Source organism: Eptesicus fuscus, chromosome 15 (genome assembly GCF_027574615.1).
Source record: "Eptesicus fuscus isolate TK198812 chromosome 15, DD_ASM_mEF_20220401, whole genome shotgun sequence".
In the NCBI taxonomy this organism is placed as follows: domain Eukaryota; kingdom Metazoa; phylum Chordata; class Mammalia; order Chiroptera; family Vespertilionidae; genus Eptesicus; species Eptesicus fuscus.
In genome coordinates this window covers 9,211,075-9,236,125 of record NC_072487.1, presented here as the reverse complement: position 1 = coordinate 9,236,125, position 25,051 = coordinate 9,211,075, and the positions used below count along the sequence as shown (strand labels likewise).

Genomic DNA, 25,051 nt, shown 5'->3' with positions numbered 1-25,051 from the left:
TTCCAAAGCAATATATATAATATTTTGCCACTGTTTTGAAATATCTGCATTAATATTACACTTCATTAACATAGGCAATCAAGAATTGGCAGTATTGATTGGTATTAATGCCAAGAAAGCAGAGTGGTAGCCTGAATTTTCATGAGTAAAAATGGATTTACGACAAACCCTTGGGCAAGGGAGTAAATGTGAAATACATTTCAAAGCAAACACACTAGTGAATGGTTAATTTGATGGAAAGCCTGTGTAAATGATAGCTGCATAATTGTTTTCAATGTTTCATTTCAATCATAAAGCTACTGACCTTAGTAATCAATGATTTATCTCTAGATCTTCTAAAATAAGAGAGCAGAATATTTATGAAATAAAACACCATGGGCTACAGCAAGTTTGGGATCAAGATTATCAGTTGGAATTGACTAGTTTCAGATTCAGACAGAATTTGTAAGTATGATTTTTCAACAAAATCCATTTCCTTCTTACTAAGAAAAAGGGTTAACATAATAAAAACAAAAAAAAGATACTGTTTATTTTCATTTAAAAGACAAGGCCTAATATATTCTATTCTATTCTATAGCAGTCATGGATATCTCTGAAAAGTACTACTGGGAACTTAGCATGCCAAAGCCTGATTTCTTTTTTTTAAGAAAGTTACAAAACTAAGTATTTCTAAAATCAAATTAGGAGATGATTGAGATTAAATTTTCAAAGCAGACCCAATCAATTTTAGACAATAAACTTTTAATCTGTCTAGGGTTTAGGGATACAAGATTTGATAGATGAGTACATATGATAAAGTTTCGTTTACAAGAAAGAGGAATTCTCAAATTCCCATCTTTGTATTCATTGATCATGTTCTCAGGAAATGAATCTAGGGATTCCTTTAATCACAGTTCCATGGATAGTTATTGACTTTGAGATAGTAAATGAACACTAATTAGATAAGATTGTTCCTTGTGGTAAAATGATAGCTTGAGGGGATAAAGAATACTTGAATTGCTTCACTGAGGCCCAGAAAGGGATATTACACTTTACATTATTTGTATTCATGCTTCTCAAATCCCTGAGTGGGGTACTAAGAAAGGTGCATGTTGGTTTTCTTGGTATTCCGTGTATTAGTTAACTGATTAGTATACATTATTTATGCTTTCTTTATAATAGTGTGGGTTTTTTTAGAGTTCTGTTTAGGAATTTGTTGTTCACTGAATCAAACAATGTCTAAATGAAAGAATGAATGAATTAAATGATTCTTCACTCTTTAAGTTTGCGTTATGTATTGCATTGTTAAAAACAATGAAATTGCAAAACATAATATACCTTACAGGGTGAGTTGGCAGACCAGAATAAGACTCATTTTCTTGATTTCCAATGCATTATCTCATTCTCTACACTACACAGAAACTTTCCTCTCTATAGAGGTTTACTAAAACACCAAAAAGTAATAATCTTAGCCTATGTAATAGTATGGTTGGAGTTTCTTCCTATGTCTTGGTGGCAAACTTCAATTAAAAGTCAATAAATAAACAGAAGTTTATAAAAAAGAATAAACTAAAAATACAGATAACTTAAATTTATCAAACTACACTGTAACGTGAAGAAGTAAATTGGGTTTCAGTTTCTTTAAAAGTAATTTTAAAAAGAAATGAGTTATGTAAATAGAGTCACCTAATTTTCATACTTACTATTTCCAAAATAATCTATGTTTATCCTAGAAAATTTACTAAATATCATGTCTAACTCTGTTGTGTGTTTCTTTTCATTATCTCTTTTCTGGCTCTGATGGGAATCTTTGCCAACTACTAATGACATATTTGACGAATTCTTGATAGTGTCATTTTCAACATTGAAAGTAAATCGGTGTGGCATTTGAATGTAAGCTCTGCATTTGCTCTTGTGTTGTCATACCCTCAGTTCTGTATTCTTGCAATTCTCCCTGCATTTGAAAGAAACCAACCATCAAACATGCTAGACAAAAGAAAAAGCCCAAGGTTACCACTATCATTTTCTCTCTCTCTCTTTCCTCTCCCTCTCTCTTCATTCTTTTGCCATCTTTCTGACTAAAACTGCATTGTAGAGTTGTGCTTAGAGAGAGCTCTAGGTTGCAACATTTCAACCTACTTGTTCCAAAAGAAAGAGAGGAATTGTTCCTTCTTGTCTCCACATACACTGTATTACATCAAAGGAAAAGTTCTAAGTGTTCAAGTTGGGCTTCTGGCTCAACCTTAGGCCAGTATCTGTGTCCGTGGTTCATACAATTGTCCAGGATTGGATCACAAGTCCATTACTGTGGCTATATGACTTCGGTGTAACAAGAAGTACACAGGGTGGTAGATGATTATTCTATTTAAGAAGTGGTGCTGTTGCCTATACAAAAGAATAAAGATACCAAGAAAATGAAGCAATGAACAGCCATTATGTCTCTAAATTTTGTTATTGTTTTTCTCTATTAGAAGATCTGAATACTTACAGCTATGTGGACATGGATATTACATAATTTAGGAAAGTAAATATAAGCAATAGAATACTATAGTACTAACAATAATGCACATATAAATTAACTTAATAGTTTTCAGTGATTTAATTGGTTTTGTGTACTGGGTAGCCCAGGAGAGAACTCAATAGTACTGCATTCAATATTCTTGTATACAAGTAAAAAATAAAATAAGTATTATTTTTTATTTGTAATTAGTGTTACTAACAATACTAATAAGTGTTATTAGTATTTGTGTCATCTTGTACAAATTGCTTAAACCCAGAGAGCATAGTAATAGTTCCAAATTCATAGAATTGGAATTAAGGTTGCATGGGAAAATATAGGCAAATTGCTTGAAAATGTGGCTAGCACATAGTAAGCACTTAATAAAGTTTAGCTATTATCATTATTATCACCATAACTATGTTTAGGTTGACATGATTAAGTCATATGGCCTTGTTATCCTTGCCACATGGGACTAAAAACCAGCTTATTATCTATCGACTGCCACAGACAAAAAGGGACATGCTATTCCTGTGTCAAGCAAAGGAAACCTTCCCAAATGTATGGTGACTATCCAGTCAGTTGTGAGTGTAAAATTCACATAGAGAATACAGCAGAGTTAGAGAGAATTATAAAAGCAGACCCAGAGAGAAGATGAAGCATGGATCAGAGGAGTCAACAGAGCAGAAATAAATTAATACCTTCTTCAGCGAAGATGACAAGGTTGAGAGTAAACAAGGATAATGCTATGCCATCAGATCTATCATTTAATCCTGAATGTAAATAATTTATATTCCATTTCTCTGCCAGGCCACGGACTTTCACATACTTACAATTAGCCATTATTTCCTGAAGGCAAGAAATCTCTGTTTCTTAACACACTAAAGAGCCGAATTTGAAATACACTATTTCATCTGTTCTCATAGTGATCGTGATGTGGGCTAGTGCTTGGGACTGAATACTGAAGACACATATCCATTCCCAGGATATGCTAAGTCTTGATTACTCCTTAAAAGTCTGAAAGTTTCTCTCACCTCAGAAAAGCAAGGTCATTACATGTTAATATTTTCTACATAATCGAGTCATATATACCATTATACACATACTAGAGGCCTGGTACATGAAAATTCATGCACTGGATGGGGGGGTCCCTCAGCCTGGCCTGCTCCCTCTCACAGTCCGGGAGCCCTCAGGGGCAGGAGGCAACCCAGAGATCAGGGGAAGGTGATGCCCCATCACCCCTCTGCTGCTGCCACTGCCAGCAGCACAAGCATTGGCCAGCTCTGGTAACCTGAGCCTCAGGGGGCCCTGGGCGGCTGGACAGCCACCATCCAAGGCTTGCCTGTGCCTCAGGCCCACCCTGGGCGGCTGGGAAGCCACCATCTGTGCAGTGTGCCTGCCACCCCTGTGGGGCTGAGGGGACTGGGCACCACCATCTTGTGGCTATGGGTGCTGCCATCTTTGAGGGTGTGACAGTCAATTAACATATCCTCTCCTACTGGCTGTGGACACCACCATCTTTGTGAGGGTGTGATGGTCAATTAGCATATTCCCTCTTTATTAGATAGGATTCTTGAGAAACTGCAAACTGCAATTGTTTCTTTTAAATAATCAAGTGCAAAATTGTTCACTTTAAATTGCTTTAGTGACATCGGAGACCACTTTCTTCTCAGAGGAGGGATAAAGAAGTATTAGGCAACGCTTATCTTCCAGCTTAGCTGTGGAGCAGGACAGAAATGGCCTGGAGATTGTGGGAGCACTAGGAAAAGACAAATTCTGGTCAGGGTGCAACTGCTGGAGTCACCCTAGAACCCACTTGGCTCATGATGAAAGAGAGAGAACAACAGTTGGTTTGTATATAAATCTGAACTACATCTGAACCCCAGGTATGGCGAAAAGAGAAGGATTCTGGTAGATGCAAGTCAGGCTGTGTTACTAATTATCTCTATATCTCTGAAAAAGTAATTGAATCTCTCAGGTTCTCAATTTCCTACCCTCTAATGAGATGTGGTTGTAAAAGATTGTCTCTGGCAAACACTTCATCTTCAAAGCTATAAATTAGCTTGCCAAGCCCCCACCATATCTAAATAATGTTTAAGTTATTACATTGAGCATAATTTTATATCAGGGACTTGTTTAACTGGAATAAGCAATCATGCTATGAATTCACTGGCTTTAAGAATGGATGCCTGAAACTCAGCTGTGAGTTGAGCTGCCCATTTAATCATTGTTTGCAATGAGCACAGTTTTGTCAGAATTTATAATGTTCAGTTTTATATTAATAAATGATGCAAATATGTAACTATTTACATGTTTCATTAATTTTTGAAAATAATTGGAGAATTTAAAGTCAACAAGCTTTTGTAACTCTGGAAGAGAAGACCTTTTCCCTGGATCAGGTTTTTTGTTTTGTTTTGTTTTGTTTTCTGCTTGTTTGCTTTTTCCCCACTGGATATTTAACTGGAAAAATGTTTCTATGTAAAATGAATAGTACAGAGTTCATTTGATATGATTTGCATTGCTATGGACTTTTAAAGCATGTGTGATAATGGTCATAAAAGGCTTGAGTTTACTCCTAACTCTAACTTTAGAATGTTTTTCTATCTGATTGCAGGCTCTCTAATTTCTAATCAAATTTACTGAGGCAAAAAATAGCAGGAAGTGATGTTTAAACTGATACAGGAAGCAAAACATGAGTTAGGGCAACAATGGGAAGTGTAACCCTTTCAGCATCCCTTCCTTCCTTTCTTGGCCTTCATAAACCTTTTTATTTGATGCTTTTCACCTTGGTGGCAAATTTGGAGTTACTCTGCTCCACCTTTCTTAGGACTCTTCTAGAACCATTATTGTGCTACAATTGTAGTAACTACAAATTCATATCTTATAGTAATTATATTTGTGAATTTTCTCTACACTAGATTATAAGTTCCATGAGAACAAGAAATGGTCCTCAGTCCTCTTTGTATGTCCCAACATATTTCCTCAAAATAAGAACACAGTGAATATTTGTTGAATTATATGAACCTGGAAATACCAAGGCTCACTTTTCTCTGCTTATCTTCAACTCCTCCTCAGGGTACTTAACTCAGTTTAGAAAGGAGGAGACAAATAGACAACCCATTGTCTAAGTAGCTGTACCACTTTGCCATCTCTACTGGCAATGTGTGAGAATTCCCGTTGGTCCATGTCCTTACCAATACTTACTAGGAACATTTTTTAAAATCTTTATTGTTCAGATTATTACAGTTGTTCCTCTTTTTTCCCTCCATAGCTCGCCTCCACCTGGTTCCCACCCCACTCCATGCCCTTACCCCCCCACTGTCCTGATCCATAGGTGTATGATTTTTGTCCACTCTCTTCCCGCACCCTCCATACCCCTTTCCCCTGAGGATTGTCAGTCCACTCCCTTCCTATGCCCCTGATTCTATTATATTCACCTTACTAGGAACTTTTTAATTCCAATCATTCTAATAAATAAGTAGTGGTATCTTACTGTTTTCATTTTCATTTCTAATAACTGATATTGAGCCTCAAGTTCATAATATCATTTTATTACCTTTTTAATATCTATAGAATTTGAGGTTCTGTGAAATTTATAAAATTGACCATATAATTCTTTCTATCTCTGTATGCTCCTCACTTTTTTACAACCTTAATTTTGATATCCTCCCATTCATGAGTGCAATTTATTTTTTTACCCTTTGGATCTGGGCTTAAAATGTGACTTACTTTGGGGGTATTTTCCATTTGGAAATGAGGATTGAATAGCCATAATCAAGTAGGACAATAATCTCCACCTTAAAAATCTAATGTTTTTTTTTTTTTTTTTGCCTTCAATTTATTGATCTATTAGCACTATTTGACATAAATCTTCACACTTCTTTAAAACACTTTCTCACTTTATACCCTTGACATTCCAAACACCATAATTGTTTAATTTTCTTGATCTTTTTCTGGCTCTTCTTTCTCCATATTCTATCCAAACCACCTGTTAAATTTGGAGTGCACTGAGATAAATTCCTTGAATTTCTTTTCTTTTCTATTGACATTCAGCCACCTGGTGATCCAATTCAGTCTCCTGGGTAGTAATACATCTGGTATGCTGATGAATACAAATCATGTATTGTCATTTCAAACTTCTATGCATGAGCTCCAGGTTTCTATCCATTGCCTACCTAAAATCTCCATTTAAATACCTCCTAATTTTCTTAAATTTAACATATGCAAAATGAGTGTCTAATGATTTATATGGATTGAAAACCTCCTCTTAAAGTCTTACAGATCTAAGTCTGTATATTCCGAGTCACCTTCCATCACTCTATTTCTTCTGAATTACATATATAATCTCCCAGTGAATTCTGTTAGCTCTAACTTTAAAAAATGTATGTAGAATAAAAACACCTTTTAGTGACTCTATCATCACAGAGCTGATCTAATCATTATCATTTTTGCCTGAATTATTACAATAATCTTCTAACTGATCTCATTCTGTTCTTGTCTTTATTGGTCCTTTTTTTATCATAGCTGAAAAATCATCCTTTTGAATCATGAATTATATTATGTGATTTCTCTTTTCTTGTCCCCCATTACCTTTACAGATTTGCCTACTATTCATCCCCTTACTTTCTCATAGACATATATAGTGACCTTTGTGGCATTCCTTCAACATCTGGCAATATCATTATCTTAGAATTGCCTATTACCTTTGGCTGGAATTTCTACCACGTATTTTCATTGCTCATTTATTCATGTTGTTCAATTTTATGCCATCCTAGCATTTTAGTGAGCTCTTCCTAAACAACCTATTTAAAAATAAACTCCTTTCTGCATATACTCACTCTTCACTTTCCTACTTCATTTTTCTTTGTACAGTACTTATTCCCTAACACAGTACATGGATATAGTGTACATACACACACAACACACACATACACCTTCTAAAATATGATCTCCATTATAGCAGGATATGTATGCATGATTATCCATCTGTTCACTGCTATATTATAATATCCCAAGTGCCTGCAAAAATGGTAGTCTCACAAAAAACAATTCTTGAATAACTGAATGCATTTATGAATCTCAGTTCTACTATCACAGTTACTGTTGTCACTGATATAATAAGAAACCAGTTTCTCTTTGCCTTCAATTCCAGTGAAGTAGATATTAAATAGAGAAGAATAAAATATATCTCTGAATTTCTGTGAAGCATTAAGTCTTTCAAGTAATGTAGACATTGAATCTATCTCATAAAACTTACTGAAGCAATTTATTGCTCTAAAATTGCAGAGGATAAGTGAAGAATATCAGAATGTTGAAAACATTCCAACAAAACGAACACAGGTCAAAAAATGTGCCAATATTACATTGCATTTACTGTTAAAAACACATTTCAGAGTTGAAATATTAAAATAAAATCTCTAAACTTATTTTCCTAATACTTGTTAGACCAAGTCAATATGTATACAGCATTAAGTTGATTCCACATATCTTAACAGCCATATTTAATGATATGGAAGTGCTTATGTAGTGAGATTGTAACTAGTCTCATTTTATCATAGCCAAATAGCTAAAATGCAATAACAATTAGTAAGAGAGTAATCCAATATGACTTTTAAAAAGTTGCTTCAATATATCAATAGGTTAGCCACTATTCCACATGAACTTTTTAAAAATAATATGTTTGTGATGGCCCAGAACTATTGTATGAAAAATAATTCCAGTACAATTATTGGTGTGGGTTAGGCAATGAAACCATGAGATGGAAAAGGGGAACAAGAAAAAGGCTATTTCACAAAAATGGAAAGTATTTTTTCTGTTAGAACTCAGTTCAGAAAATATAATTTTCTAGGCAGGAACTATTTGAAAACTTTTCTACTTGAACATCAGGAGAAATGTGGCATTTGAATTTGGAAGGCATGAAGAAGGTATGTTCATAAGGGAAGACAGTTACATATTCTTAATTGCTTAGCGTACATGTGTTTAATTAGCACTTAATGTTAATATTTATAATATATAAATACTTAGTACTCTCCTGTTATAAAATGGAGTTCTGGCCAATTAAAATAGCATATAAAGCATAATAAGATCAATTGTATAATAAAGTTATTGGGTACTCAAAAATGGAGGCAGAGTAAGTGGGAGCTACACAGACACTCTCCCAGGGCCAAACTGGAAATACAAGTAAAATACAGAAAAAAAATATTGTGAATAATCAACTGAAGATTAGTTGGAGAGAATTCTGATAACCAAGGATGGAAAGTGGAGATCACATACTAGTAGAGACAGGTATGAAAGGCAGAGGAATGACAGGGCTCAGATCTCTTAAGCATCATTCAAAGCCTCAACACAAACTATGTGTATACATTCTGGAAGATGAAAATATGACCTGCAAATATTAAAGTCATGCTCCTCATAGCATCGTTTCGTTAAACAAGGGACTGCATATACGATGGTGATTCCATACAATTTTAATGGAGCTGAGAGATTGCCTATTACCTAGTGATGTCACAGACATTGTATCGCCCCACAAGCAGGGCATTTATTACTCATGTGTTTGTGATGCTGCTGATGTAAACAAAGTCACTGCTGCCAGCCATATAAAGTACAGCAGGTAAATTTACAGCAGTAGGTTATACAATCTAGACTTGTGTAAGTACACTCTATGATGATTGTACAAGCACAGAATTGCCTAAAGACACATTTCTCAGAACATATGCCCATCGTTAAGCAGCCCATGACTATATAACACACACCGAGAGGGTTGTTTTAATGGGAAAGTACTTTCAAATTTGAATATACTCACAGAATATTCTGGTTTAATATACTTAATGATAAAATTAAGCCTATCATGCCCTAACCGGTTTGGCTCAGTGGATAGAGTGTCGGCCTGCAGACTGAAGGGTCCCAGGTTCGATTCCGGTCAAGGGCATGTACCCTGGTTGTGGGCATATCCCCAGTAAGGGGTGTACAGGAGGCAGCTGGTCGATTGTTTCTCTCTCATCGATGTTTCTGGCTCTCTATCCATTTCCCTTCCTCTCTGTAAAAAATCAATAAAATATATTTTTAAAAAATTAAGCCTACCATTACATTTTTAAGTGAAAAAAATATGTTGGTTAAATATCAAGTAATAAAAACAATAAAAAAGCTAAATAGCCAGAGGAATTATAGTTGCAAGTGAAGTATAAATATTGTGCAGTATAATAAACAGCAAGGTGAGAGAAACTATGGAAAACATGAGAGAATCATAGCTTCCTGTCAGACAGCAAAGGGATACTAACCGATACGGAAATATGTGTTTAAAAATAACGTTTAGCCCCACCGGGGGGTGTGGCCCAGTTGGTTGAGCATGGTCCCAGGTTGGATTCCCAGTCAAAGCACGTGCTTGAGTTGCAGGCTAGTACCCCAGTAGGGGGCATGAAGGAGGCAACTCTGATCAATGTTTCTCTCTCATCAATGTTTCTAGCTCCCTCCCCCTCCCTTATTCTCTCTCTAAAAAAATAAAGGTTAAAAAAATCGATAAAAACATAAAAATTATTAACTTTCAAATAAACATTGTGACGCCAACCACCTTAATGTATTATATAGTCATTTGTTAAACTAAGAGAACATTTTGTTAGCAGTAAAAATATTTGGTTTGAAAAAATACTGTTCTGAATTTTAGCGATGCTATGTTTCTTTTCAACTTACCTTCATTTACAAGTCCCATGAAATAAAATATTTTTATCTTTAAAATATTAATTTATTATATAATTCCATTGGTGTATAATTAATCCTGCAAATTTATCTATCCTTTTACCTCTATAATGAATAGAAAAATGGTAATTTTGTATTGCATTTAAAATTAAATTAACTAAAAATTTCAAATAAAACCCAGTTATTTGATTACACTAGTCACATTTCAAGGGCTCAATAGCCATATGTGGTACAGACATAAATCATTTCCATTGTTGTTTTACATTTAAAAAACAATGTTCTGGGTAACGGTATTTAGAAAATGTTTGCATTTACTTTTGTGGCTTTATGTACCGCTTATTATTTGGTAATAGTATTATGCAATTAAAAACAAACACAGATGAGGATAAAATATGGAAAATATTATTAATCATATCAGGAGAGGATAGGCTTTCTAAGTGCATTATTCACCTCACAGAATGTAAAGGAAAATTGACAGATGTGAACACATAAACATTTTCAATTTATATATGAAGCAAGACACTAACAAATAAAGATATGATACAGTTGACAGACTAGAAAAAGATTTACTGCATATTTTTGACAAAAATCATATAGCTATAACATATGTAAAGATTCTAACAAATGAATGTAATAGACCACTTAATAAGAACATAAGTACAGACTAGGCAATCAGTAGAAAGATACAAATTACTTATAGACATGCGAGAAAGTACAGGCAATAAGCATATATGTTAAGACAATAAATAGAGTATATATTTTCCTGAAGAATGGATAATTGAAGGAATTGATTATGTTTAAACTTGGAAATAAATGTATTGCTCTGGGAATTATTTATTTTAAATAAAATGTTTTAATCAACTGCAAATTCAAGACAGCAGTCAATTCAGTTTAAAGCATGCAATTCCAAATCTTAGAGATGATTCATGATCTGATGTACTTATTACTAGTAGATGTGTGTTTGCAGTCTTTCATATCCTTAGATAAAGATTTAAAAATATTGCTACATTTTAAGATACAAGCTGTTATTCTTATTAACTTAATTTATCCCAGTGTGATTTGGTAAGAATTTGTGTTTGCTCTAAAGTATATCCTTTGAGATTTAAATAAGAAAGGAGTTTGCACTGATGTATCGTAAGTTTTTTTTTTTTTTAATACTAAAGTGTTTGGGACACATGAATCAATTTATTCAGATTTATATTGTCCATTGGAGAATTCTTTTCTTGAAAGTTAAATTAATAACTAAAAATAGGTTTGCAGATGCTAATTAAAACAAATGATCCGTCTAACTAGGTATCTAACTACATATCTATGTTTATATAGAAGAAAAATATTTGAGTCATCAGACAAAGCTAATTTAATCTAACATTTAATTTAAGTCTTTACTATGCAATTAATTCTCTAGGTTTTACTTGTGCATGCATATATTTTCTGCATGTTTTGCTTTTGTTTCAAATTAACACATCATTTTTCCTTGACTGCCAGGATTAAACAGCAGAAATAAGACACTTGAGCACAAAGCTGTCAGCAACCCATACCCATGCAACAATTATTCCCCTTTAAATACACCCTATCCCATCACAAACATGGTTCCAATATTACTTATGTAATGTTTTCAAAGTTAAACAAATTTAAAAATTTTTCATAACTTATGGTTCAGAGATAAATCTACATGTTTCTATTTTGCCATTTGACTTCAGTCGATTAAACTGAGTTTTCTTTACATTATTATTATTATTATTATTATTATTATTATTATTATATGGTAAAATCTGAAGTTCACTGGAAGTAGTGCCCTTAAAAATATGAATCTGCCCCATTTATAAAGTACAGGAGACAGGAACTGTTGACTAATAAAACTATTATTCCAGGTAAGTTAAAATCCATCTGACTTAGCCTCAACTAACTAAACTAGGATGTCTTAAGTTACCACCTATATTTAGCGATATTCTAAATCTAATGTTTTTTTATAATGTAACTATTTCAAATAGAGAGACTATTTTCATGGAAGGCAGCCAGATGTTTCATTTGCTGCCATATACTGAATTTGGATATAGTAGGACAATATAATTGGTGACACTTCTAAAATGATGGTGCATACCAATCACACATTAAGGATGGACAGTACCAGACGTAAAGTCTTGATTAGTATTTCTTTTATAAGAAACTTTCACATGGGTGGGGAATCATTACATAGCAGTTAATATCTGATGAAACACCAATAAAGAGTCACATCTCTAAGTTAAATCATTGATGTCATTAAAATATTTACACCTTACCCAATTTGTGTCAATTTTAGCATGAATTGAAGTGTATACTTCTTTTTTCTGGGTGAGAGGAAGTTTAATACTTCCAAATTTATAAATCTCAGCATGATACACTATGCATGCTTAATTTTATAACTATGTAAAATACTTTAACTGATGTATTCAAGTGTAAGAGAAAATAAATATGGATGAATCTGTAGCTTACCAGGAAAATCCTGCTTTTAAAGCAAAAATATGTAATGTCTCATCACTGGGTGGTGTACCTGAAACTGGTACAGTGTTGCATGTACATCTGAAACTGGGATAGTATTGTATAACAACTGTAATTGAAAAAAATATATATTTAAAGTAAAAAAAGCCACTTTGGAATACTCCTTTATACCCACCAGAGAGTCTAAAACAGAAGAATATTATGTGCTATTGGAGAAATTATATGTTACTTGTAGGAAGGCAAATCGGTACCACCGCTTCACAAAACTTGTGCCTCATCTCCCAAAGACTGTTCTACTTGTACAACAGAAGACGCCAGGACAGCAAGACAGAACACGTCTCTGCCCTCCCAGTGCTGGGCTTCCAACATGGATGGATCTCACAGGTCATGTTAAACTACAGGCATCAAAAAAGGTGTCAATGATGCAATTAGGTTATGACTACAATAAACAGGCAAACTAGGTGTAGACCAAAGGTTGGATTTAAGGCACCTGGACAATTATTAAACTGCAGAAGTGACAACATAAAGGCTCCTGGCTTCGGACATCTTAAGAGGTGCAAGAGATCCGAATGCCCATCAACACAAAGCCTTGTGCTGTCTGGTGCTACAACTGCGCTTGTTTCATCAGCAGGCGTTTAGAGAGCATCTGTTGTAAACATCCACTTTGTCGTGGGGCACTGGAGATATTCATATCACAGGCCCTCTCAGCAAGGGATTTCTAAACTTTGTCATTGCTACCTGAGAAAAGATAAGTATTTTTATTTTTTATTTACAGTGGACATGCAATGCTATGTTGGTTTGAGATATACATTTATATAGCTTGCAAAGTGATTATCCTCACACATCTGAGAACTACTTCTTAAATGCAGTATTTCTTTTCATTTCCAATGCTACTGCTTTAGTTCAGATTCTTACCCCTCCACTTATCTCTCTCCCTGACCCCCTCTCTCTTTCTCTCTTCTCTCTCTTTCTCTCTCTCTCTCTCTCTCTCTCTCTCTCTCTCCATTTTTTAGTGTACAGAAAAATTAAAAACTTTCCTATGGCAAAAGTCACCATATGCAAAATTATAAGAACAAAAGGAAACATTTAATATGATTTTAGTAGGGTTACGTTTGATTCTATCATATTGCTGTTTATTTTCTATTCACTCCAGTTGACCTGTTTCCCTCTTTTTCTGGGCTTCTTTGGAGTAGTCGAGTATTATTTATGATTATATTTCCTTGTTGATTTGTTAGCCATAACTGCTTGTTTTGTTATCTAGTTGGTTAGCTGTATTAGGGATTCATTTTTTTATTGAATTTATTGGGATGACATTGAGTAATACAATTATGTAGGTTTCAGATATACAATTCTATAACACACCATCTGTACAGTGTATTTATTTTGTGTCCACCATCCCAAGTGAAGTCTCCTTCCATCACCATTTATCCCCCTCTATCCTCTTCCCCCGCCCCCACCCTCCTTTGCCTCTGGTAATCACCATGCTGAAGTCTGTGTCTTGAGTTTTCTTTTCCTTTGCTTCATGCCCTCACCTTCAGCCCACCTTCATGTGCTATTACAGGACTCTGCCCAGAGTATGAGAGCCTTTCAGTAGTACATTTCCCTTTCTCTGCTTCTAGCCTTTAGGCTACGCTGTCATGCCTTTTGCTTTCACATTTGCGATGAAGTCCTCAATACATGATTGTTATTTTTTTTAAATTAAGAAATTTGTTTTTCAATTACAGTCGGCATTCAATGTCGTGTTGCTTTCAGGGGTGCAGCATAGTGGTTGGACATTCCTGTAACCTGCGAGGGGATCCCCCTGGTGGGTCGGGTGCCCACCTGGCGCCATGCACAGTCACTGCAGGAGAGCTGCCTGCGTTCCCTGTGCTGTGCTGTGCTTCCTCCTGACTGCTCTGAGCGCCCGTTTGTGCTGCTTAATCCCTTCCCCTTTTTCACCCAAACCCCAAAGCCCCTCCCCTCTGGCAACCACTAGTTTGTTCTCTGTATCTATGCATCTGTTTCTGTTTTTGTTTTCTTATCTTGTTTTTTTAGATTCCCCATATAAGCAAAAATCATATAGTAAAATAAGAAAATGAAATAAAGCAAACATATTTAAAACTATGGAGACAATATTAAAATAATGAAAGAATAAGCAATCATAAAAAGGTTACTGAATAAATATCGGTAGTCCAGACAAGTAAAAATAAGCAAAAGAGTTAATAATATCCACTAAATTGCACATAGAAAAAGTAGCTACTTGATGTCCTGCTTTACAAGCGTACAATAAGAAGAACCTTGGGCTACCGTGGCAAATGACAGCCTGCAACATAGCAGTGTTTCAGTTGTGCAGTATAAATGTACACTTTCCTCAGAAGGGAGATCTTTGGTCAGAGAGTTGAAGAAAGAGGAAAAAGGAAGGATCCAGAGACAAGAGAATAAGTGGAATAGATTTGATAACTCAGGGAAAGCTTTGGCTACAATTTTAATTTGTGCTACAATGACTACTTTATTGGCACAGACAAAGCTTTACTTTTGATATTTATCAGAGTGATACTAGGGTGTATATTTACTTGAAAAAGGCTGGGTGAGTGCTTCCATTCCTTCTCTGAGATGGCTAGAATAAAAAGAAACACATTTGCTAGACAAGGATGGAAAAGACCAGAGAATTCCTAGAGACCTTACTTCCATCAAGTACCCTATCATTTCATTCAATTTGGCCAAAGGACAGATGCTTCCCCCAGGATAAGAATGTATTTAATTTGAAAGAAAGCACTCAACTGCTTAGAATCAATTCTACCCCAGTGAAATAGTACCTGTTCTTTCTTTTGTTTGAAGGAAAAGACAGAAAAAATATGGGAAGGACTTTCTTTCGTCCCAGAGAAGCAGGCAACAAATGGTACAACCTCCCCACTGACCCCCCCCCACACACATATACACACACCAGCACCTTCAAGGAAATCTCCCGATAACTGAACCTGGACCTATTGAAAGGACCCCACCCTCCCATCCCCTGCTAATAGATCAGCCTGCATATGTGGATGGTGGATGAAAACTTTGAGAAGTGCTTTCTCATTAAGAAAAAAAATAAAACAAAACACTAGAGACTGCAGTCTCTTCTTCCACTGAAGACACAATTTAGTTCTTTGTTATTGTGACCAAGTTTTTGGCCCCGACACATCTTTGAAAGAAGCATTTGACAGATTCAGCAACAGTCCTTTCTCAGGTAATGCATCTGTCACTGTCACTCATGGACGCGTTGAGTGGATGTTTTCTGGCCCGTAGAAACATGCATGCCTCTCCGTGTTTCCGTAGGAGAGTGAGTGGGGAATGGCTGCAGAGTCCGGAGTTCTCGGTTCGCCAGGCAGTGGTAAAACAAGCAGGACTTACTCAGCACTTTCTAAAAACGCTTTCAAACCCACTGTTGTTTGGTTTTACATTTTTCACTTTTTATTACTGGGTAAAATTTAGCCCATGTTACATCGCGTGCATTAGATCACTCTGTTTTCTATCTACACATTTTTATAAAGCTTAAGATTTCCAGGTTCTAATACAGTTTCTTTTTCTTAAGTGCAAGGAGCATCAGTATGGCTTTAGTAAGAAAATAACTTTTGTTAGCATATTTACATATTTGCCAAGATTTCCACTTGATTCAGCGTTTCTCTACTTATGTGACTTTTTTTTTTTTAACAGAAAAACTATTTGCCTTGCCCGACTTGATTTTTTATTTGAGCTATGAGTTTAAAACCATGCAATTTTATGCTTTGGACTTTTAAGAAAGAAATTTTAAAATAAAGTCTACCCTTTATACACTAGAACTCTGAGCTCAATGATTTGTCACGGAAGTTATTGAAACGGAAATTAAAAAAAGGGAGCTCAGAGTTTGCATAAACAAGTTCTCATTTTATTTCCAAGCAACATAACATTAAGGCTACTCTTTGGAAAGGATGTGAAAATATTACATGATAATAACAGCGTGGCTGGGAAGGACCCATGAAACACTTTCCTTGCACCCAGTGACCTCGCTGCGATTCAGTTTGCAGGGAGGAGGGAACTACCCTTGTAATGGGAAACAGCTAACTGCAAGCAAAGGCCATGGGGAGAGGGCACCGTGAAAAGATGGGGAGAGGCTATCTGGGTGCTTCTAGCAAGGGAGGAAGGAGACAACTTCGAGATGGGCCTCAGGTTACCGACTGGAAATAAAGAACAATGGCAAGAGGCCAGGATAGAAAATCTTCCCAAGGCATAAAAGTTATGTCAAAAAAGTTTTAATACTTCCTTTGCAAGTTTCTCTTAAAGAGCTTGAAGCTACTGCAAAAATTTAGGTCTAAGTCATGGTCAACTTATTCTGCTTTATACTCTGTTGCTGAGTCATGATCTAATAGAACTTCTGTGATTTTTATTTTTGTGTCAGTTAAACAACAAATTTTATTTATACAACAAGACCTACTGAATACAATGGAATAAAGAACTTTCCATTTGTATACCTCAGAACATCATCTTATTCTACTGCAATCAAGCATTGGCAATAGAGCATTTGTGAAATTTACCTGGGTGTTGAAACTTAGATAATAAGACAAAATTAGATGTACTTTCTCATTTTATTGACTAACCAGAGGTCCGGTGCATGAAAATTCATGCACTGAAGGGGGCGTCCCTCAGCCTGGCCTGCCATCTCTCACAGTCCAGGAGCCCTCAGGGGCGGGAGGCCACCGGGCAATCAAGGGAAGGCAACGCCCCATCACACCTCTGTTGCTGCCACTGCTGGCAGCGCAAGCCTCGGCTGGCCCTGGTTACCTGAGCCTCGGGTGGCCCTGGGTGGCTGGGCAGCTGCCATCTGAGGCTTGCCTGCACCTCAGGCCAGCCCTGGGAGGTTGGGAGGCTGAGGGGACTGGGGGACTCTGGAGGCAGGCGCCTGCTGTGTGCCTGCCCCCTTGGCAGGGCTGAGGGGACTGGGCACCGCCATCTTACGGCTGTGGGCACCGCCATCTTTGAGTGCATGGCAGTCAATTAACATATTCCCTCCTTATTAGCTTGGGTGCCACCATCTTTGAGGGTAGGGCAGTCAATTAGAATATTCCCTCTTTATTAGATAGGATATGTGAACTCCCAAGCTTCCTGAGCATCTGTAGAAGCAGGGTCAGGGACTAATGAATGATATTGATGTGAACCATTGGGAAATGTCTCATTTTAATAAAACGATAATTGCTTATATGCCATAATGTGTTCTAAATCTCACAAACTCATATAGTAGGTTGACTTTTGTGAGGTTATTTTGGGAGTGTATGCAGCTAAAATTATGATGGCCAAAAGTCAAACTACTGTTCTGATTAATGCCAGGAAAAAATCCAGAATAGCTAGCTCTTGTTTTCCCCTTGACGATAGAAAGACTAACTCTTTGGAATATTAACTTTGGAATAGTATGTAAAATTAAAAAAAATACATAAAACCTCCAAAGATTCTCTGTTAATTTAAACAATACAAATTCTTATGTTTTATTAAATTTTTAGCAATTCCCTATATTTCACCATGATTCAGTTTTATGTCTAACATGAGATTATGATTTGCTTGTATCCACCCTAAAAATACTTATGGTTATCAGCCACCTTCCAGTCACAGTTTTAGACACTGGTAAAACTTCAGTGAAAATAGCAACCAAAGGCTTAGAACTGAGAACTTATCAGTGTCTGGGGATCTTATAGTAAAGTGTCTTATAAATATAAGATATTGTTTGAGTCATAGTGATATAAAATATCAAAATGCATGCAATGCTTTAAAAAAAAATAAATGAGATACACATACAGAAAGTTCTTAGTGCAATGCCCATCATATATTAAAAAGGGTAATTTTGTTTACTACAGCAAAAATTTACTAAGCACCTAGGTACCACAGATATCCCAATAGTCATTTCTCATGATGATGCTGTGATGTAAGTATTTTTATTCCCACTTTAAAGATATGGAGACTATACTAGTAACTCAACCATTATAAGACAGCTGAGAAATGGCATAAATTGGATTCAAACTTAGTTTTCTTTACTGTGTTTTCTCAACTACACAAAATTGTCTACTTGTCTTTGCTTGGGTATGAGAGCATTTACCTGAGAAATGTAGATTTCATTTGACATTAAAAAAGCATTTTAGAATATGTTACTTTATTTTTATGAATATTAAAATATTAGAAAATATGTATTTTGTTAGGCTATTAAAGGGTAACATTTTATTATTTATTTAGTTAGTTAGTTAGCTCACTTTCAATACTTTGAATATATCATCCCATTGCCTTATGGCCAACTGAGCCACACCTGCCAGGACTTTAGTAGATTTTCCTGAACAAATGACAAATGTTGCTGCATTTTCTATTCATACTATGGAACATTTTTAGGAACTTTAAATGACATTTTAATAAATCTCTCTCCTTAAACAGTAGCTTTGTTGGGCAGAGAGTCTACGATGCTCCTTATGCTTTTCTTTCAGAAGCTTTGTCTCCTCTTGGCTCTAAAAGAGGAAATTAATATTGAAAAACAATATCTAGGCCTTAACAGAATCTATATAGAGGTACATTAGAAATTATAGGTGGCATATTTAAATCCTGATATGATTTTGTTATTGGAAATAAGTTCATTAGTGGGATTTTCATAATATTTAAAACTTAAGGACAGAGATAATTCCCCACTTTGCTTTAGAAATTTTAGTAGCTAGAATCTAATACATGTTCTATATATTAAATGCTATATATTGAATTATTGAATGAGTGAGTTGATTGATTGTATTATAATTATTTCTAATATTTATTTTAATAGATTAAAATTGCATGAGCATAGTATGTATGTTTTACATACTTGTTATATTCCAAGATATTAACTCATTTCTTAGCATATAATAGACACAAAATAATTCTCTGTTTATTACATCATTGAATAATGCATGATGGAGGCCCCATGCATAGTTTGACCAAGCAAATTTGTTCATCCAGGAAAGTCTTTCTGAATTAAATATTCTATCTTGGACAGAATGGCTGATATAAGGCTAGACATTAATTTTTGAAAAGCAATGTAAAAGTGATTGCTAATAATGTTTGAAAACCATTTCTCATTTAGGTGGGTGTTGCCAGACTGTCAGATTACATCAGCGCAACTTCTCATTATCTGAGCCAGTTGGAAAAAAAGATGAAAAGAAGTAGTGCTGCTCTCATTCCTGGATCAGGACTGGGTAGAATGCCAATTCTTATTGGATGCCCTGCAGACAATTTTTGAAAAGCCATCTAATAAAATATTATAAGTATAAGATATTCCACACTGTGTATCAGGAAAGTAAAATGAGAATGACATTCTTTTAAGTGCCATCAGAGGCACCAATAGACTGACAATACAATCTATACTAATTAAAGGGTAATAGGTTAATTAGACTGGACGTCTTCCGGACATATCTTCCTGACAAAGCTAGGGGCTTGGCTGGCCTGAAAACTGCCCTCAGCCCCTCATCCAGGCTGGCCCCGCCCCCCCAGTGGAGACTCCCCACCCTGATTGGGGCGTGGCTGGCTTGCAAACCACCGCAGCCCCTGCCCTGGTGGCCCCGCCTCCAGCCCCCTCCCCCACCCTGATCTGGGACCCCCATCAGGGCAGGCCAGCCAGCCCCCATCTATGTACCAGGCCTCTATCCTATATAATAAAAGGGTAATATGCAAATTGGCCCTAACGGCAGAATGACCACTGGACCAGTCACTATGAGGTACACTGACCACCTCTTGGTCCCTTTCCCTGGCCAGCAGGCTCCAATCACCTGATAGCCACCCGCTGTGGGGGCAGGGCCGGCAAGTGGGTGGAAACAGCTGACCTCTCGGTCCCTTCCCCTGGCCGTCAAGCACCGATCACCCAGTGGCGAACAGGGAACCGGGGGTGGGTGGTGGTGGGGAATGGGGCCGGGTGTGGGATGCTGGGGAAGATGGCCCTGATTGCAGACCAGGCCTAGGGACCATAACCACACACAAATTTCGTGCACCAGGCCTCTAGTTCTATATAATAAAAGTCTAATATGCAAATCAACCAAATAGTGGATGACCGGTGGAATGACCAGTCACTATGATGTGCACCAACCACCAGGGAACACATGCTCAATGCAGGAGATGCTCCCAGCCCGCAGGCCTCAGACCCGCCAAGGTGGGTGCCAGCAGGGACCCCCCCCCCCCGATCACCCTGCCAGTTGCCCCACAGAGGGAGGTGACCAGTGGTGGCAGTGGGGGGGGGGGCAGCGAGTGGGTGGCACCAGGCAGACAAAGGCAGGTGCCAGAGGGGGTCTCCTGATCGCCCCATTGGTCGCCCCACAGATTGGCCCTGATCACTGACCAGGCCTAGGGACCCTACCTGTGCACGTATTTCATGTACCAGGCCTCTAGTAATGAATAGTATTTAAAACACAATTAAAAAGCAAAATGCTAGACTACCCACAGAGGACGATAAGAGGAAATGGCTGAAACCTGATTTTGCAATAAATAGCATCCATCTTAAGAGTAGTGTAGTCTATTGCAGGTTCTTTTTTCTAGTCATAAGGAAGGCAAAAATAACTAAATTTCCTTGGAGATAAGCAAAGCCATGTGACTAATTTTAAGCAATTGACTGTGAAATTGGCGAGAACAACTTCTCGGCTGAGCCGTGCAGAAGTAGTGATGAAACTGGCCTGTGCTTCTTTTCCTAGCACATGAGGATGCTGCAAGTTTCAGATGGTACAGCTCCATCCTGGGGAAGTCTCCATTGCACTGGGTCCCCGAGTGTCTGTATAAAACACACACCTCTGCATCACCCTGAAATGGAGTCACTATGTGAGTGAAAAATAAGTCGCTGCTATATTAAATTTCAATGTGTTACCACAGCACCAACTTGTTCATCCTGATCAATACTGGTATGAAAGAGAGGAGATTGAAGTCACTAAGAAAGTAAATCCCTGCAAGGAAATGTGTTGCGCTACCCATAGGAGACAACATGATAATCACTCTGACTTCAGTGGACACAGAGGAGCTTCAAGGGCATCAGAATGAAAAGTTGGCCTGAGTCACCTGGATCCTGTTACGATACAGAGACACTTAATAAAAGGAGGCAGGGGGGTGGCTGCAGTAATCCTTGGCATTAAAGAAGCAGGGCTGCAATTGACTTCCAGGATTGCAAAGTATGTTATAAAATTGTTCTACCCCAAAACTAACACAGAAAGAGACAAAATATCTAAAATTAAATTTTTTTTAGAACTCTGGAAACTAATCAATGCTGCAGAATGGACTAAAACTCATTTATCCAAGAGAAAATACTTAATCTGGTAGGACAGTGGGGTCAGTGCCATTTTAACTTGGGCTGGTTCTACCCACCCCCTCTCCTATCTCAGTGGAGTGATTGCAGTGAAAAGCTATTAGACTTTTAAGCAAAGGAGATGACCGCCCTCTGTTGGAGTTCTATTAAAAGTACTCTCCCCCGAGCATAGTCAATATTTTGTTCAAACTTTCAGAATGCTACCAAATCTCTATTCTTAGAGTGCAATACCTATTTCATTTGACACAGACCTCAAATCAGCAGGATAGTGTGAGCCAAATTACAGGTTATTATTGAAGAAATCTATATATATATATAAAAGCCTAAGTGACTGTTACTATGGAACGACTGGTCACTATGATGCGCACTGACCACTAGGGGGTAGACACTCAACACAGGAGCTGCCCCCAGCCCAGAGGCCCCGATCACCTGATCAAGGCTGAGCCCCCAGGCTGTGATGGGGAACCAGGGACGGGTGGCAATAGACGGGGCCCCTTTCCCAGGTGGGCTGAGGGCTGGCTCCCACCTTGGGATGGTGTCCAACCTCCTGGGTCTCTCCCCCTGTCCCTCCCTCGGCAGGCAGGTCCTGATCACTGGGTCTGGGATGGGGAACTGGGGTTGGGTGGCAGCGGACGTGTACAGTGAGGGAAGGCGGAGGGGGGGAGGCAGGGAACCATGCAGTGGCAGTGCACGGGTGGCGAGGGAAGGAGGAGTACAGAGGTGGGGAAGCTGATTGGCCTGATCACTGGCCAGGCATAGGTATCCCACCCATGCACAAATTTTGTGCACCAGGCCTCTAGTAAATAAAATAAAATCACTGTCTATAGCTCTGATTTCATTCTGGGGAGTTTGGCTTGGAATTTAAAAGGCAATTCTAGAGTACCAGATGATATTAGGGAACGTTGGAAAGGTCCAACATAGACCTGGGAATCTGAAAGGTTTGGTCTATGTGTAAGGCTTTGAGTATGGCCCCAGAAAAACATGAGAAAGCAAAAGGCTGACATTGAGACACTGCACAAAGAGGCAGGGAAAGTGAAGGCTCTCTTACAAACTGCTTGAAGTTTAAAGGTGTTCTTATCACACCGATCTGTTGCAAAGGGTGGAAAACTTATAGGTAAGGTCATTAAGTGAATCATCTGACTAAGCATTGATTCAACACTGAAGTATACTGATCTGGGTGTGCCCCATAGGAACTCAGGCTTAAAAATGAAAAGAAGAACTTAACAACAACAAAAACTACCAGCTAACAAAGAACTCACTGGCCACACACTTCAGGGGATGCAGAATCCATAGATTTAGTTCAGGAGAATTGATAACCACACAGAAAGAATAAAGAGTAAAGAGATGAAAAACACACACATAGTAATGACAATACACCTTAGAGGTTGGGAAGGGTGGAGCTGAGGAATCTGACACCCTGGTCGTTTTGTTAGCTACAATTTCCAGTGTTCAACAAAAAAGATTGTGAGGCATGAAAAGAAATAGGAAAGTATGTCACATACACATGGAGAAAAAGATCAAGTATACCCTCAGAGGCTCAGATTTTTAACCTAGTAGACAAAAACTTTAAATAAACTATTATAAATATGTCCAAAACACTGAAAACAACCATGTCTAAAGAAGCTATGCCAACAATGTTTCACAAAATAGACCTTATCAATAAAGAGATAAAACTTACAAATATTAACCATATAAAATTCTGCTGTGAAATTACAATACCCACATTATTTTTTTAGTAGAGTGGCTCAACAATAGATTTCATCAGGCAGAGAAAAAAAAAATCAGCAAACAGGAAGATAGCTCCATAGACATATTATCGAATCTGAGAAGCAGAAAAAAGCTAAAGAAGAAAATTGAACAATGCCTCATAGACCTGTAGAACACCATAAACTGACATGTGCATAGAGAGAGTCCCAGAGAAAAATAAAAAGAGGCAGAAAAAAATTCTGAATAAATAATGGCCTAAAACTTTTCATATTTGATGAAAAATGTTACCTGACACATTAAAGAAGTTCAACAAATTTCAAGAGGAAGTTATTCAAAGTTATTCACACCTAAACACATCATGGTCAAATTGGCAAAAATCAAAGCCAAATTGAAGAATGTGAAAGCAAGAAGACATAAACAATGCACCATGTGTACAAGGAAGCCAGTGTTAGGAAAGTAGGAAAGACCCTGGTTACTTCTTCATTTGTTAGTGTGTAAATTCAGAGGATATATTCATAATCAGAAATAATGTTAGTGTCCCAAATGTTCTTTCAAAGAGAGTGAAAAATGTTTCAACTAAATCATAATAGAAGTTGCATAATTTATCAGGAGTTATAAATGCCAGAGCATTAAAGAAATTAATCCAATTACCAAAACCTGGTCTTACTAATCATCTTTGGAGTTGATCTTCTTGGGCCTCAAAGTGGGACCCTAAAGTCAAAAGCATAATAGTTAATGAGGCTCAAAATCTTGTGACATTAAACATTTTCACTCCTTTTATATATATCAGAAATCTTAGTTCCTTAACCCCTGTGTTAGAGGAAAATTCAATGGAATCTTTTGTGTCTCTAATAATATAAAAGGTTTTCTCAGGTGAGTAGTCATTTGTGATACTCACTTGCTCAACAAAATATCTTTTTTTTTTTTTTTTGATTGATGGTGCCCTATGACATTGTGCAGAAGAATAGACTAACCTTGATTGATGAAAGAGAGAAACTGTGCTATATAAGAATGTGATACAGAGGAGTGGTGTGGTTATTGATTCCTGTTATATGGCTTTCTTTTTTCACCCTATTAACATTCCTATAGGCACATATTTACAGAAAAAGGATGAAATACCTGTAGCTACACTTATATAAAAATGTTAGGGTCTTATTAAATCAGAGCACACTCTCTAAAACAAATATGTGGAATATATTTGCATTCTTTTAAGAAAAACCTATATCTTGTCTTTAATATGAACAGATAAGTTTTTACTTACATGCAATAATAAAATCAAGTATATGACCCAAAATTATTATTCACAAGAAAATTCTACTTGTTTCTCTTAGGTTTCAAAGACTCGACAAATTTATTGATTCCCAGCAAACCAAGAAATGTCAACAACAGAAGCACCTTGATATGCTTAGAAAATAAATAAATGA

The 25,051-nt window shown here is 36.9% G+C and overlaps 1 long non-coding RNA gene across 2 annotated transcripts; it reads left to right on the top strand.

The window, feature by feature from the left end:
* The first annotated feature begins 364 nt into the window (after positions 1-364).
* On the top strand, positions 365-25,051 carry LOC114228116 (uncharacterized). Of its 2 annotated transcripts, XR_008558346.1 has the most exons (3): positions 365-444; positions 19,725-19,836; positions 24,959-25,051. It is a non-coding gene; the product is annotated as an uncharacterized LOC114228116 (long non-coding RNA). The 2 variants fall into 2 exon arrangements; XR_003614196.2 differs by lacking the exon at positions 24,959-25,051 and having other exon boundaries at positions 19,725-19,911.